The sequence below is a fragment of the Notamacropus eugenii genome, chromosome 1 (genome assembly GCF_028372415.1).
Source record: "Notamacropus eugenii isolate mMacEug1 chromosome 1, mMacEug1.pri_v2, whole genome shotgun sequence".
NCBI lineage: Eukaryota > Metazoa > Chordata > Mammalia > Diprotodontia > Macropodidae > Notamacropus > Notamacropus eugenii.
Genome location: NC_092872.1, coordinates 403,118,227 through 403,135,926, shown reverse-complemented (window position 1 = coordinate 403,135,926; position 17,700 = coordinate 403,118,227). Strand labels below are relative to the sequence as shown.

Genomic DNA, 17,700 nt, shown 5'->3' with positions numbered 1-17,700 from the left:
AAATAGAATTTTTTAAAGTTAGTTATGATATATATTTCAAGATTATTGACTATAAATAAAAAGGAGTATACATATTTCTCAACTGTATATTGCAATTTTACAAAAAAAAAAGCTTGTCCATGTGTTAGGCCATAAATACCTCACAAACAAGTACAGAATAACAGAAATACTAAAAGTTTCTTTTTTTATAGACCACAATAAAATTATTATTGATAAATGGCTGCTGAAGAAATGACTAAATATTAATTAGAAATTAATAATCATAAAGAATGGTTGAATAATAGAAGAAATCACAGAAATGAACAAAAAAATTTAAAAATAGTGACAAAGATGAAATAAGAGGGAGAAAGAAGGGAACAGGCATTTATTAACTACCTCCTGTGCCAACCACCATACTAGTGATTTACAAATATTATTTCTTTTGATCTTCACCACAATCCTGAGAGATAGGTGCTATTACTATCCCATTTTGCAGTTGGAAAAAACTGTAGACAAACAGAGGTAAAATGACTTGCTCTTGGTCACACATCTAGGAAGTGTACAAGGCCAGATTTGAACTCAGTAGTATTCTATCTACTGTGCTGTCCAGGCCCAGTGTTCTATCCACTGTGCCACCTAGCTTCCTCTAATTTTAAGGATGCAGTCAGAGTAATATTTGTGGGGAAATGTGTATCTCTAAACACTTCTTTCAATAGAAAAAATAAAGACCAAACTAGGCATGCAACTAAAAAAAGGGCAGAAAACTAATACATGTAAAATGTCCAAATTGAATCCTTAAAATCAGAGATAAACAAAAACTGAAAGCAAAACACATTGAATTAATAAATAAAATGAGAGCTATGTTTAATAGACAAACCATTAGCTAATTTGATTTTAAAATAAAGAAAACCAAATTTCCAGTAATAAAAATTAAAAAAAAAAAAGAATTCACAACCAATGAAGAAAAAATAAAAGATATTATTAGAGACTATTTCACTCAATTATATGCCAATAAAACTAACAACCTAAGTAAAATGGAAAATATTTAAACAACATAAAAAGCTTATTACATATAGTGCTAGAAATACTAGCCCTAGCAATAAAATAATTTTTAAACTTGTTTATTCATAGGCAAAGAAGCAAAATTATTACCTTTTTGTGGATGATATGATGGTTTTCTCAGAAAGCCCTAGTCAACCAAAAATAAATAAATAAATAAATGAACTGAAACAATTAACAGCTTCAGCAAAGTTTCAGGTTATAAAACAAATCCAAATAAATCATTAGCATTTCTGTATATTACTAACAAAATTCATCTTGTAGAAATAGAAAGAGAAATTCCATCTAAAACAACTACAGCCAAAATACAAACAGAAACTATACAAATACAATTTAAAAATACTCTTTACATAAGTAGACAGATTTAAATAACTGGAGAAATATTAATTATCTACAGATGGCTAAGCCAATATAATAAAAATGACAATACTACCTAAATTTATTTATTTAGGGCCATACCAATCAAAATACCAAAGGATGACTTTACAGAGTTAGAAACAACAATAAAAGCCATCTATGGGAACAAGTCTAGAATCTCAAGGGAAATAATGAAAACAATTGGAAAAAGAGGTATCTCTAATCTATCTGAACTCTAATCTATCTAAACTATACTACAAAATAGCAGTTATGAAAACAATTTGGTGCTGGTTAAGAAATAGTGAGGTTGTTCAGTGGATAAGATTAGGCATAAAGTATAAACAAACAAACATAGTAGCCTAGCATTTGGGAAACCCAAAGATCCCAAAGATCTCAATATTTGACAAAAACTGCTGCAAAAACTGGAAAGCATTCTGGAAGAAACCAAGTATAGACTCATATCTCACAATGTATATCAACATAAGCTCCAAATGGGTATGTGATTCGGATGTAAAGGATAACATCATAAACAAATTAGAGAAGCAAGGAAAAAATTACCTGTTAGATTTATAGATATGAGAGTTCATAAACAAATGAGATACTAGGAATCGCTCAAGGTAAAATGAATGATTTTGGTTACATAATATAAAAGTTTTTGTACAAACAAAACCTATGTAGTTAAAATTAGAAGAGATTCAGGCAAATGGGGAAAACCTTTTCAACAGATTTTTCTGGTAGAGATCATGTTTTTGATATACATAGGGAACTGATTCAAATTGATAAGAATAAGAGCAATTCCCCAGCTGATAAATGGTCAAAGATACCAACAAGCACTTTATAGAAAAAACCCAAGCTATCAATAGTCATATGAAAATATGCCCTAAATTACTAATAATTAGGAAAATGTACATTAAAACAACTCTAAAGTTACACCCCCATCAGATTGGCAAGGTTGGGGTGTGGAGGGAGAAGAAAAACAACAAATTTTGGGAGGGCTATGGGAAAAGTTACATTGAGTTACTGTTGGTAAAAATGTAAACTGGTCCAGCTATTCTGGAAAACAATTTGGAACTGTCTTCCCAGAAGTCATTAAACAGTGCAAACCCTTTAACCAAGCAATATCCAATAGTAGGTCACTTTTTAAAAGTAGTCACTTTTACTCCATTAAAAAAATAGAGTAATTTTTTAAAAAGAGGAAAATGATGCCTATGTACAAAAATATTTATAGCAACTCTTTTCGTGGTGTCAAAGAACAGAAAACTGAAGGAGTGTCCACCATTTAGGAAACAGTTATAGTATATGCATGTGATAGTACACTATTGTGCAAGGGAAGAATACAGGATTGTTTTACAACTATTGTTACACCTTCTCAGCAAATCCCTTTCCTAAAAAACTGTTTGAGTTCACTAGCTGGTTGATATTAAAAGGCATACTGGTGGAGATCTGTAAGAGACAACGTTTGAAGTCACAATCCTTCAAGATTATCTCTAGAAACTGAGGGGAATAGTAGTCAGCTGCCCTCTAGGAACTAAGCCTGCCAGTTCGAGTGGAAGCTGGAAGAGTGATCCCAGAGATACTGGGACATCATGGAGCAGTTTAACCAATGTAAATCAATTACCATCACTTTGACATAACAAAGAGACCTAAAGACCTCCTTAGTCAGCATTTAACTTACTTTCCAAGTGAATAAATATGAAAACTAAAGGCAACACAAGTTTAGAATATTAACTTCTTTGTAAAATCTTATGAAGAAGGATGGTGGGACATTGTGTATTGCTTTGCAAAACTCAGAGAGGTAGTGGAAGGTAAAATCTCATTAAATACAGTGTGGAGAGACCCAACTAAGCAAAATTATTCTACATGCATTTAAGGATGAAAATGAAAGGAATATGACAAGTGGAAGAAAAATAGAAAAGAATTGCAAAAAAAAATTATAACAAACTTTTACATCATCAGGGACAATAAACTCTAATATCTCAGTCCAGACTGTGCTTCCATTAGGCATAGTAATGGCACTAAAGTGAAGAAAGACAGGAAAAGCAGCTTGATTGGACCAGCTCTACACAGTCTAGATCTGTGTGGGAGCTAACATAATTGTAAGAGCACTAAAGCATTTAGTCACAAAGTATCTGAATGTGTGGAAGATATCGCAGATGCTGAAAATATCTCACATGCTGAAAAAAAAATGAGAAAGCATTATATATCCCTATTGATATATTTACTTTCACATCCATAGAAAATGTTTATGAGAACCATCTATCTCCACATTGGGAGCATCCTTAATGAAGGTATTAACAGGAAACAAGTACTTTTACAAGTAATATCCCATAGTAAACCATATCTTTTCCATCACAAAATTGACTGAAGGATGTAGAGAATTCAAGAATCCATGATGGTTGTTTATCGTATTTTTTTAAAGTAGTTGATTTGGTCAAGTAAAATATTACCTTAAAAGGTCTATTCCAACAAGGTGTCTCCATCAGTACATCAAAATTATTTAGTATTCCTTGAAAGATAAAACAACAAGGATGACACTGTAGATATCAGGAAAGGCATAAAGCAGGAGACATCTGCTTGACAAAGGTGTTCACTGCTGTCATGGAAGAAATCCAGTGTCAAATCCAAGTGGATAGTGAGTGAGATCCTCCATATACTTCTGTCTGCTGATGACGTCTTGCTCCAGCAACATTGCAGAGCCCCCTGGAAGAGATCTGTAATCACTCAGAAGAGCCTGATATAACCATCCATGTGGAAAAAAACAGGTACATAAATAATAGAGGTTTCTTTGTACACATATTTTTACATACAGATAGATGGATAAGGTATAGAGCTTATCCATCAGTACGTATTTCTTGGACAAAGAGCACAAAAAATTGAGCCTGGAATTAAAAAGAAGGAAGAAAGTAGGATAAATTGCTTTCCGGAAGTTACAAAGCTCCTCTAGTTAATTCCAAACTTCTAAAAATAAAGCTCTCTCTTATTAATATCAGTAATAATAGCTAGCTCTTTAAAGTAGCAAAGCACTTTACATATGTTCTCCTTTAACCACCCTATGAGGCAGAGGCTATTTTTATCCCCATTTAACAGATGATAGAACTGAGGCTGAATGGTTAAGCAACTTGACAAGGTCACACAGCTAATTAGTGGCTGAGGAATATTCTCTGGGTATTGTTGTATCGCTGTACATCATGAAACACTATAGTGTGTGAAGAATTAAACATGAGTAAATACCCAGAGAGTAATGGAGGCGTGTGTGTTAATGTAAGAAGGTTACAACATATAAGAAAAAAGGAACTTCAGGGAATATCTAGAGTAAAAGATATCCTGAGAGAAATGTATGATTGAAAACGAAGATGAGCTGATTACATGGTGAGAATGAGAGATAAGTGTTTAACACCACAAAAAGAACTAAAATGATGAGTATTGATACTTCACAGAATCTCAGGCATTGGAAAGGACAACAGAATCCATTAGTCATCATCAGAAGAAGGAGAATAATTTTTTTAATTAACACATTCAATTTATTATATAATTCTGAAAAGAAATGCAAACTGCACGCCAAGATTGGTGACTTCATATTCAATCCTCCTTTATTTTTTGCATATAGAAATGATCCTTGGGTCTTGCTGGAGAGGGCTGAGGTTTCTTCTACACCTCTCTCCAATTGTGTGAATCTAGGTCAGGTAGGCTGGCTGATAGGTCCTTGAGTAGCATATTTAACTTGATAACCTCTTCTTCCTTAGTTCAGGAGTGACTCAACAGGGAGAATCTGGTGCTGATTCTGTCTCCCAAAAGAGGACTCTATATAGCATTTAGAGGTTTGCAAAGCACTTAACAAATACCACATTTGATCATCTCAACACAACCAGGAAGGTAGGTGCTATTATGATCCCCATTTTACAGTTGAAGAAACTGAGGCAAACAGAAGTTAAGTGATTTGCCCAGAATCACATAGCTGGTACATATCTGAGGTAGGATTTGAATTCAGGTCTTCCTGAGTCCAGATCTAACACTCTATCCTGTGTGCCACCAAGAATCTCTTCTATAACATTCCTAGACAAGTGCTTATCCAGTTGATAGATAGATCCATTTGAAGACCTCCAGTGAGGGAGAATTTACTATCTCCCAAGTCAAATTCATGTGACTTTTGGATATGTTTTACTGTAAGTTTTTCTTAATTCTGTGGAGCTAAAAATCTGCTGCTCTGTGATTTCCACCCATTTTTTTCCAAGTTCTGTTCCCTGGGGGCCAAGCTAAAGTCTAATATCTCTTCCAAGTGACAATCCTTCAAATATGTGAAGACAACTACCATGTCATCAACTGAATGTTCTCTGCTCCAGATGCTAAACAATCACAGATTCTTCTTCAACTGAACCCTATGTGTCAAGAACCTTTACATTCACTGCCTGTGTTGGGCAATTTCTAGTTTATCAGTGACCTTCTCTAAAATATGGTCCTCAGAATTGAACATACAACTTCAGATGCAGTCTGACCAGGTGATAGACAACATTCCTCCCCTAAATGACAATAAGTCTTAAAAAGTACCGTAGTCTTTAATCTCAATCTAGCCAGCCAAAGACGTTTGTTAAGCATATATCCTATTAAACAAACCAATACCTTTAATTTTGTGGGAAGACAAATCCCTTTATGCATACATTAAACAACAATTTAAAAAAGGATTTAATATAAAAAAGATCAATGTACATTAATACTTCTTATCTGACATCAGGCTAATTTCTACATATACACATTTTCATCTTTCACTTGAACGTTTTACTTTTATAGACAAATATATTACATGATTCTCTGCTCTCCCCAAAATTGCCAATTGCCAAATCAATTTTCCCACTCAATCCTAATCCTTCTTAAACTAGTGCATTTGACACTATTAACAATCCTCTTTCCTCCTGGATTTTCTTTCTTCTCTGGGCTTTCAAGACAGGATGCTCTTGTGATTTGACTCATATTTGCCTGACTGTTCCTTCTTAATCTCCTTTGCTGGCTCATCATTCACTTATGCACCTCCCCCCCAATTATGAGTACAGGGCTGCTAGTTGGCACAGTAGATAGAGCTCTGGGCCTGGAGACAGTAAAATCTGAGTTCAAATCTGGCTTCAGACACTCACCAGCTATGTGGCCCTGGGCAAGTCACTTAATCCTGCTTGCCTCGGTTTCCTTATCTGTAAAATGAACTAGAAAAGAAAACGTCAAATAACTCATTCAGGGGTGGAGAATCTGCGACCTGGAAGCCACATGTGGCCTAGGTGCTCTAGGTCCTCAAGTGCGGCCCTTTGATTGAATCCAAACTTCACAGTACAAATCCCCTTACTAAAGGATTTGTTCTGTAAAACTTGGACTCAGTCAAAAGGCCATACTGAAGGACCTAGAAGGCCACATGTGGCCTCGAAGCTGAAGGTTCCCCACCCCTGCTTTAGCGTCTTTGCCAATAAAACCCCAAATGGAATCATGAAGAGTTGGACACAACTGAAAAATGACTGAACAACATTCTGACCTGAACAATCCTCCCTCACTCAAAACAGAGTCAAGTGCAAGTCATGTCATTATTTCTCTGATGGCATGGTGTTCTGCAGCAACGAAGGACGAACACAAGCCCTGGACAGAATATTTCTATTCTCCCCCTACTCTCTCTGTCACTATTGTCTCTTTCTCTAGATCTCTGCTTCTGTCTCTATATTTCTGTCTTTCTCTCTGTTTGTCTCTGTCTCTGTTGCTATCTCTGTCTCTCTTTCTCTCTGTCTCTTTCTGTAACTTCATCAGTTCCCATGGGTTTAACGATCATCTCTATATAAATGACTCATATATCTGTATATACAACTGACCTCTCCCCTGAAATTCAGATTTTTTCCACTAATTACCAGTTAGATATTTCAAAATGAATGTCCTGGAAACATCTGAAATTCAAAATTTCTAAAACTGAATTTGGCATATTTCCCTCAAACCCTCCCCTATTCCAATCTTCCCTATTTCTTTTGAAGGTACCACCATCCTTCCAGTGTCTGTTGTATTACCTTGACATCTTTCTCTGCTCCGCACTCTCCCTCATTCCACATATCCATTCCGTCCAAATCTTGATTGTTTTGGCCATCACAACATTCCTTGCATTCATCCCCTTCTCTCCATTCACATGGCTACCTCCTCCATTCGTTCCTTCATCCTTTTCTTGCCTAAATTAGTTCAATAACCCCCTAACTGTTCTCCCTGCCTCATGTCTCTGCCCACTCCAATCAATCCGACACACTGCTGCCAAAGAAGTTTTCCTCCAGCACAGATCTGATCTTATGGTTCCTCTCCTCACCAATGCCAATGACTTTCTATTGCCTTGAGAATAAAATACAAACTCCTTTGTTTAGCTTTGAAAAGCTCTGTACAATTTAGTCCTAATCTGTGCTCCCAAGCTCATTGGACATTGTTCTCCCTCCTGCACTCTGTTATATTTCAGTCATGTCTGACTCTTCATGACCCCTTTTGGGGTTCTCTTGGCAAAGATATTGGAGTAGTTTGCCATTTCCTTCTTCAGCTCATTTTATAGATGAGGAAATTGAGGCAAACAAGGTTAAGTGACTTGCCATGGGTCAATAGAGGTAGTATCTGCAGTGTCTATAGGCAGATTTGAGTTTAGGAAAAGGACTCTTCCTGATTCCAAGTCTAGCACTCTATCCACTGCACCACCTATCTGCCCCTGAAGTAGAAGGTACACAGGGCAGATAGGTGGTGCAGTGGATAGAGCACCAGTGCAGGAGTCAGGAGGACCTGAGTTCAAATCTCACCTCAAACATTTGACACTCAGTAGCTGTGTGACCTTGGGCAAGTCACTTAACCCCAATTGCCTCATCCTGGGTCATTTCCAGTCATCCTGAGGAATATCTGGTCATTGGATTCAGATAGCTCTGGAGGAGAAGTGAGGCTGGTGACCTACACAGCCCTCCCTCACTCAAAACAAAGTCAAGTGCAAGTCATATCATCATTTCTCTGATGGCAACAAAGGACGAACACACACACACAGGTACTCATACCCAAAAAAGAATCCCTATCACAACAGATTCAATAGGTAGTTACCCAGTTCTATTTGAAAACCTCCAGGAGAAAAGAATCTATTATCTCCCATAGCTTTCAGTTTTTGGAAGACTTTATTTCTCTAAGCCTCAGTTCCTTCATCTGTAAAAATGAGGAAAATAATACCTGGCCTGTCCACCTCAGAGGCAGTCACAGGAATAAAGGATTTAGAACTATAAGGTACTTTAGAGATCATGCAATCCAAATTCCTTCCTCATTTTGCAGATGAAGAAACTGAGTTAAAAGCTGAGTAGCAGAATACATGGAAGTCAGCTTCCCCAACTCCACCCAGGACTTAATGAGCTGAACTTTGAACCAAAAAGAATAGCACAGAGGCAATAAATGAAACAAAAAACTGAAAGAAAAAATTGAAAGGATGCCTGAGCTACAGTAAAGAAGGGAGAGACCAAGGAGGGTCTTCAGCCCCCTAAAGGAACCTCAAGTTGAAGCCACCAATTGTATTCACCTCTTCAGAGACTGAGGAAAGTCCCCCCAAAAGTTCTTCTCTTTCCCAAATCTGCCCTCTCTCTACCTATCTAGGCACAAGATATTCTTGCTTCTTTTACCTAAATTTTTCCAGTATCTTGAATTATACCCCAAGCATTAAAAAAAAAATCAGTTAACTAGAAATAAACATAAATTTAAATTAAGTTAGGAAACTCTATCTCTGTCTAAATTTTCCTAACCAGGCGCTCTGAGCTATTGCAATTTTTCTCCTAACTTTTCATTTGTTATGAACTCCACAAAGCATCCGAGAAAGGGATCACTTGCACCTGAGGGGTCATTATTAGATTGCCCCTCCATAACTACACTGTCCATAACAATACCCCAAAACCATTGGTGGTAAATACATATTTTTATTTGGTTGTTTGTGTACATATTGTTTCTTCTCCTCCCCACTCCCAGTAAAATAAATGTAACCTTCTTGAGGACAGGAACTGTTTCCTCTTTTCTTTATATTCTCAACCCTTAACACAATGCCTAGCACTGAGGTTAACCTTGATAAATGATAATAAATGCTTGTCGCTAAGGATTCAAAGAAGTGGAGATGAAGAGAGAGCATTCTAGGTTTAGGATTTTGCCTGTGCAGAAATGGAGAGACATCAGCAAAGAGTAGAAATTTCACCAGTGTGGCTGGAACATACAGAGTAGTGTTTGAGGGTGAATAAAATAAAACTAGATCATCTGGAGCAGGACTATGAAGGACTTAAAAAAACAAACAAAGGATTTTGTATCCAGAAATCAGCACCAACTGATTGCTGAGTGTCTCTCAGCAAACATCTCAAACTCACCTTTCTCTCTTCAAAATAGAGCTAATCCCTCCCCCAAACCCACAGCACTTCCTATTTTCCTAATTTCTGTAGAGGGTGCCATCATCCTTTCAGTGACCCAAGTTGGCAACCATGGAGTCATTCTGGATTTTTCCCTATTCTTCAACCCCATCCCATCCCAATCCAATCAGTTGCCAAGTCTACATCAATTTCATATTCCTCTACAACATCCCAAATTCATCCCTTTCTTTCCACTCACACAGTCATTCACCTGGTACAGACCCTCCAGAATCTAATAATGTCCTAATTGCCCTCTCCCCACCCTCCTCCAGACTCTGCATTCACCAATCCATCCTTCACATAGTTGTCAAACTGATATTCTTAAAAGCACAGGTCTGACCACATCACTGCCCTGTTCAGATGGTTTCTTATTGCCTACAGGAAAAAATAAAACCTCATTTGTAAAGCTCTTCGCAATATAAATCCAACCTATCTTTCTAGACTTACTTCACATGACTTAACTTCATACATTCCACATTCCAACCTAACTGGCCCACATTCTATTTGCCTGCCCTCAAGAAGGCTTCACTCTTTTCTGGGGGGCAAGAGGGGAACAACATGTATAGAGATGAGTAAATACCGTATATATGTAAAGTAAATACAAATAAATTTGGAGGATGAACACTAACAACTGGGATGTTGGGGTAGGTCTTCAATACAATGTGACACAAGCTATTTCTCAAATGAAAGTAGGGATTCTAGGATGCAGAGGTAAGCAGGGATGGCATTCCAAGCACATAAATCAAGTCTGTATAAAGATCTGGAGGGAGGAAAATAGAATGTCATAAGTTTTTTTATATTTCTGCATCTGACACTGTACTATAGTTTTAGAATAATGAAAATCTGACCTCTGGATGTGAGACATTGCTAAATATTCCATAACCCTAACAGTGCCTTGTTAGCCACATTCACCCTTAGCAAACACTTACAGAATCACTCAAATTCAATTAACATAGAAAAGCCAATGCAGAACTGAGTATCAAGGTCACAAAAGACATAGGTTAAGATCAAATGTAATGTGAGTCTTAACATGAGTGTTTATCTATTTTACTACACAAAATTCTGACACATGGAAAGGACTACCATCTTATGGTCCATCCTTGGTATTCTCTTTAAAAAAGTTTGTTGGATTGTGTATTGAGAATTAGGGATCATCTAAATATAACTCCCAAATCTACAGATGAGAGAACTGAGACACAAAAAAGTGAAGTCACTGACCTTTATCTCTTACATGGAGTATAAGTCATAGAATCAAGATTCAAGTCAAATTCCCCTGACCGAAAATCGATTTTACACTATGCCATATTGTTTCTTGTTTAGAAAGCATAAAAATCTGTATATTGTCATGTTTTTTCATTTCTTTTGTTCCATGGAAAAAGATTTGGTCCTCAGCATAAGAATCTTAACATTTACTTCAAGGAGCTTTTCTTTTTCCTTCCTTCCTTCCTTCTTTCCTTCCTTCCTTTCTTCTTTCCTTCCTTTCTTTTTTCTTTCTTCTTTCTTTCCTTTCTCTTTCTTGTTTTCCTTCTTTCTTTTCTTTCTTTTCTTACCTCCCAGCCTGTAATTTGCACCATCCAACATGAGCTTTACATTCTGATTAAAACAAACAGATGAAATAGACCCTAACCCAAGCAATCATTCAGCAAACATGTGCCAGGTACCTGTTGTATATGCAGCAGATTTAAAATCTTTCCAGCAGAACACTGGATGTACACAGCAAAGGCATTTAAAGCCAAAAAGATCTGAGCTCAACCCCAGCTTCTGGTCGTGTGTGACCCTGGGGAAATCCCATTATCTCATTGCTCTAGACAACTCTCTAAGATTATTAGCTGCAGGGAAGGTGCCAGGCTGTATTGGTGGAAGGAGTTTTCTCACCTGGAAGTCTCTAATACCAATGAAACCACAGGTCCAGTTCCTATTCCCTGGAGAGGTTCCTGTGAATTTTGTCTCTAGAAGAAGATATTCATAAGGAAATTGAATCACCACACAAATTTGTTGCTGTTCATCTTCATTTTTGAAAAGGATCAATGACATCACAAGGCAATATCTTGATTGGCACCTGAACTGGCTTTAAGTGAGGTAAAGTTGCACAAAAGCATCAGTCTCACTCTCTTCCTGAGTCATAGAAGTCCATTGGAAGGACAAAAGGCATGAAGATTGGTGATGGGATGGCCTGGGATGTAATTGATGACCTTAACATCTTCAGTGTGTGACCAAGCACTAAACGCTACACAGTGCCTGCTTCAGCTACCCTCCTGGCCATTGGAACAAATTGTTCTCATCAACCTGATCTACCAGGGACATCTTCACATGCTTGGGGTTGACATTCCCCCAACTCACCTACAGATTTAAAGCCTGCTGGTTACCCTCAACCTGGTTTAGCCCATCTGCTGAGACTGTTTTACCAGGGTAAGGCCTCTTGGAGTTACAAGTGAGAATTGGGTGAAGGTGGACCCCAAAGGTATGAAAAGGGCTTGGCAAGACCTCACACTAGAGATGTTAGTCCTCCTAAATACCCCAAGTACCCCAAATTAATCAAACACAAAGGCCCCCTGCCCTTAAAAAAGGGACCTTTATTAGGCAAGAGTTTCTTTGTATGAACCCTTAGGTCTTCCCCCTGAGGGCACAGTAGTGAGAAACCCTAATCCAGAAGACTTCCACCAAATATCCTAAAACTATACTTCATGTGAGAAAACTTCTTACCTCATCTTCTTCCTCATGCCAACATCTTCAGGGATCTTGACTAAAAAGGAACCTTAGAGTCTAATACAACTCATTATTTGACAGATAAGGAAAAAGACAGGTTTGCTACCTTGCCCAAGGTCATACAGCCATAAAAGGCATATCTGGGATTCAAACCTAGATCCTCTTATTACAAATCTAGAATTCTTTCCACCATGCCAGTCTGCATCCTCATCTTCACCCCCTCCCCATTCTTATCCTCTCAGATGAGTTTACCTTTTCTGTGATGACTTATAGCTGCCTAATGTATCTGACATCCCCAAGCACCATTCTTCTAATACTGACCCTAACAGCATGCCTTCACCTCAGAATGTCTCAGATCTGGGAACTATGAGTGTGAGGGGAGTATGTGTATGTGTGTATATGAAGTCAGGCAGGCTCTGCCTGTGAGCACACAGGTGTGAGGCTCTCTGAGTGGGTTTGTTTTCTTCCACATTTGGAATTGTTCCCAGTAGCTGACAGTGTGAATCGTTCTAGACTAAAGAACTAACAGAATCATATGATTATGTTCATGAAATTCCAGAACATCTGTTGCAATTTGGGGGGGGGGGGGTGGCATTTATTCTCTATTTCTTCTTCTTGTGAGGATGAAATGAAATAATATTTGTAAAATGTTTAGACAGTGTCTGCCCTTAGTAGTGCTATATAAATGCTAGCTATTATTCTCATGTACTCATTAGGATAGTGAGTTCTTTGAGGGCAGATACTATCTTTTACTGTTTTCATGTCACTGGCACATGGCATATAATAGGCACTTAATAAATGTTAATGACTGACTGACTATATATACTTATATATGCCCTTGTAGTCTCTTTTGGTAGAATGTAAATTCCTTTCAAAACACATAGTAGATTCTTAATAAATACTTATTGGTTGATTGATGCAACAGACTGGACTATTGGGTAGGAATCAGAAGCTTCTTGGTTTTGTGATTTAGGATCCAGAATATTGCTGGTTCAGATGGAGGTCCCTAATATTCTGATTCCAGTATTTTGGTCAAGCCATCAACAGTCAAATGTTCCAGACACTGTGCTAGCTGCTGGGGGTGCTAGTATAAAGAATGAAACAACTGCTACTCACAGAGAGCTTACATTCTAATGAGAAAGAGCACAAGGGTGCATAAAAACGCTAACAACATAAATATGCAGTGAATAAATCTATGCAAAGTAGCTTGATGCAAGAGAGAGAGCACATGAGCAGTTAAAAGGAGGGATCAGGAGAGGTCTCATGCAAAAGATGGTACTTGAGCTGGGTCTTATTGGAAAAGAGGGATTCTGTGAGGCCAAGGTAAAGAGCGAGTGCATTCCAGGTATGGAGGGTGATGATTGAAAAGGCATGGAGATATAAGGAACAGAAAGAAAGCCAGTTTGGCTGAATCAAAGAGTGTGAGAAGGGGAATAAAATCCAATAAGGTTAGAAAGATAAGTTGTGAAGGGCTTTAAAAGCTAAAGAGAGTCCCTGATTGGTAGATCAAATAAGTCAAAGGATGAACATGTGATTTTCAAAGAAAGAAATCCAAGCTATATGAAACAGATATTTTTAAATAACCCAAATCACAAAAAATTAGAGAAATTCAAATTAAAATAACTTTGAGGGTCTGATTCACACATTGGCAAAAAGAACCCACAAGACAAAAAAAAGAAAAGAAAGTGACAAACATGGGAGGAGATTTGGGAAAATAATCACTCTAATGCATTGTTGGTTGAGCTGTGAATTGGTATAAACATTCTGAAAAGCAATTTGAAACTATGCCCAAAAAGACACTAAATTCTGAATATCCTTTGACCCAGGAATACTCCAAAGAGATCAATCTGTGTTCGTCCTTCATTGTTGAAGACCACGACATCAGAGAAATGATGACATGACTTGCACTTGACTTTGTTTTGAGTGAGGGAGGGCTGTGCAAGGTCAACGACCTCACTTCTCCTCTAGAGCCACCTGAATTCAGTGACCAGATATGAGGATCACTCATCAGGATGAGTGGAATTGGCCAAGGATGCAATGGGAGACCTTGGCCCCTTTAGGTCAAGGCCTATTCAGTAGTCAGTTAGGGTGAATAGGCCTGTTTAAGAGGTAGTCAGGGGATGGCCCCTTTAATGAGCCAAAGAAAAATAAGTAAATCAAGCTGGGAAGGAAAGAACAACAGTACTGGTAATCACTGTTAAGCCAGGAGGGTTCAGAAAACAGTCCTTAACTGGAGCTTGGGCAGGGACCTATTGTTGTGCAATCTATGGCCTTTAGAGGGGAAGGGAAGGGACAGGAGGGGAGGGGAGGGAAGGGATCTAGTCAGTAAACCCCAAGTTAACTGGGCATCTCTGGCCATCCAAATTTGCCTTCCTTTGGAGAGGAGAAGGAAGGAGAGGAGGAGACAGACAGGAAAGGATGAGTTGAGTTACCCAGCTATCTGGGTCCCATTCAGGCAGCTCGGTCTACTCACAGATTGTTGTGTTCATCCTTTGTTCTTGAAGAAGACCATGACATCAGAAGAAGACCATGACTTGCACTTGACTTTGTTTTGAGTGAGGGAGGGCTGTGCAAGGTCACTAGCCTCACTTTCTTCTCCTCCAAAGAGATCAAAGAAAGAAGAAAAGGGTCCATATGCACAAAAAATATTTATAGAAGCTCTTTTTGTAATGATAAAGGACTCGAAAATAAGTGTTCCTCAATTGGAGAATGGCTGAACAAATTACAGCAAATAAATGTACTGGAATACTATTATGCCATAAAAAATAAAACGTAGAGAAAACTAAGAAGATGTGCATGAACTGATGCAGAATGTTGTGAACAGAACCAGAACAATTTATACAATAAAGCTGGAAAAGCAATCTTGAAAGACTTAAGAACTCATCGGTGAAATAAGCAACCACGATTCCAGAGGACCAATGATAAACCATGCTACCCACCAAAAGAAGTGAAGAACTGAAGATGCAGAATGAGATATATTTTTACCAACGGCCAGTGGAAGAATTTGTTTTGCTTGATAGTTATTTTATTTTAATTTTTGAAAGGGAGGGAGAGAAAAAGAATGCCCAATTGAAAAAAAAGTAAAATCAGTTACATTTTTAAAAGCTTGACAGAGGAGTTTATTTTTGAAGTAATCAATAGGAAGCTACTGGTCTTGTTTGAGTAGAGGAGTCACATGAACAGATCTGCACTTAAGGAAAATTACTTTGGTAACAGGGTTGTGGATGAGTAAGAGAGGTGAGAGACCATTTATATGTGTTCTAGTAACTGAAGGCTCCAAATTCAGGATTTAAATCAGTATTGATATCTTGCCTGCAATAAGTACATGATTGTGAAATCATTTTCCCGACCCACCCTCACCACCGCATCCTTTAAGCCATCCTGTGCATGTAAGTGTTAATGAGTATTAGTGCATGACAGTGAAAATAAGACTAAAATATGTATGAAGGAGGGTATAAACACTGTGCTATGAATTCATATGGTGCTTAATCAATCAGTAAGCATCTATTAAGTGCCTACTATGTGCCAGACACCGTACCAGGTACTAGAAATACAAAGACAAAGGAAGTATGAAAATGTATTTATGTGGACTCTTCTTGTGTGCGTGTGTGCATGCCTGCGTGCGCGTGTGTGGACTAGGTCATAGAATCAGAAATTTAGACCCTAGTGAGGCTCTAGGATTCATCTAATCTCCTTTTGCACCTCCCCCACGTTATTCGTGAGTTCCCAAGAGGCTAAAAAGGACTTGCTCGGGGCCTAACAGGTAAGCAAGTAGATGAGCCAGGAAGTGAAGGACTTCCAAGGTCCGGTCCAACTTGAACATCTTTGCTGCTTTAACTTGAGGGAGTTCGTTCTCGGTCTGAGTGTGCTTAAGAGCGAGTGTCTCCGGCCTGCCTGGGGGTGGTGACTGTCCCACAGCCACAGTTGCGGTCAGACCAGTGGGCGGGAGAATTAAAACCCTATTTAAACTTCTCTTTATTCTCCAAGAGGAGAAGCTGGGGGGAAATTCTAGCAAGTGCTAATTAAGCCCATGGGGTCGACTCCAACAAGTGAATGCAATTCTGCTTTAATGACAGGCCCAGGAAGAGGGGAGGGGTGGCATTTTGCGGGTGGGGCCCAATTCCTGGAGCTACCTGCGTCCCCACTTCGTTTCCCGCTGCGGAACTCTCGGGCCGGGTAGAAATCCCAGGCCCTGGTCCTCGACGTCCCCGGGGAGGGCTGGGCAGCGCGGGGCCGCGAGGCCCGGGCCATCTGTTTCCAAACTCCCGGCCTAATGTTTGTAACAGACACGATACCTAATTAAATAGTTAGGAAACCGGCTTTTATATCTTTAGCACCTAATTTGCTATTGTTTCTTTGAAAGCACCCGCTTCCCCGCGGCTTTGGTGCCTGGGTCCCCCCGGTTTTATGGTGGCTTTCAAGTCTCCGCGCGTTTTTTTGCGCCCGGCAATCCGGGAGGCCGGAGGCCTCGTTAGGACCCCGGCTCTGCTCAGGCCGAGGGAAGCGCGGGGCCGTTTTATGGGGGCTCACGCTGGGCCAGTTACCACCGCTGTGCTCATTGTGTAATGACCCCCGTTTTAACGACTACTGGCTGGCGCTTTATGGGCCTCAGCTATCCCTTCCTGCCGCGACCTCTCTGCCCGGAGGCTCGCTCCGGCCGCTGACGCGCGCACGGCGTCTCTCAGTCCCCGGGCTGCGCTGGGGGACCATCCGTTGCCCCTGAGGCTCCAGGGAAACCTGACACCTCCTGTTGCGGGCTGACCAACTTCCCCCACTATGTCCCCCGAGGAACTCGGGGTGGAAATCGGGAAAGATGCTCCAGGGAAGGAGAAGAAGTTTAGAGACAAGTTGAAAACGCACCCTCCTGCGGCTTGGACCGAGGGGAGCCACTGCTGGAGGGAAGGAGGTGGCCAACTTCTCTTGCTCTTGGCCCAGCCCCTCACTCATTGTGTTGAGGCAAGAGAAGCCCGCGGGCAGAACCTGTGCGCTTTCACCCAAGTGCCACCCAATCGCCCTTAGGGGATCTGTAAAGTTCACAATCTGAAGAGCTTAGAGTTGGGTGTGAAATGCGTTATCTGCCTCAACCTCTCTCTTAGTTGGGGTGGAGGATGGGGAGTTTAACATAGAATCATATAAATAAAGTGAAAGGCATTCTAGAAATTTTACAGGTAAAGGAATTGTGGTCCAGGGAAAG

General features: G+C 39.3%; 1 pseudogene; it reads left to right on the top strand.

Moving 5' to 3' along the window:
• The window catches only part of LOC140517971 (uncharacterized), a 56,372-nt pseudogene extending 39,143 nt beyond the window's left edge, over positions 1–17,229 (top strand).
• Positions 17,230–17,700: the final 471 nt, after the last annotated feature.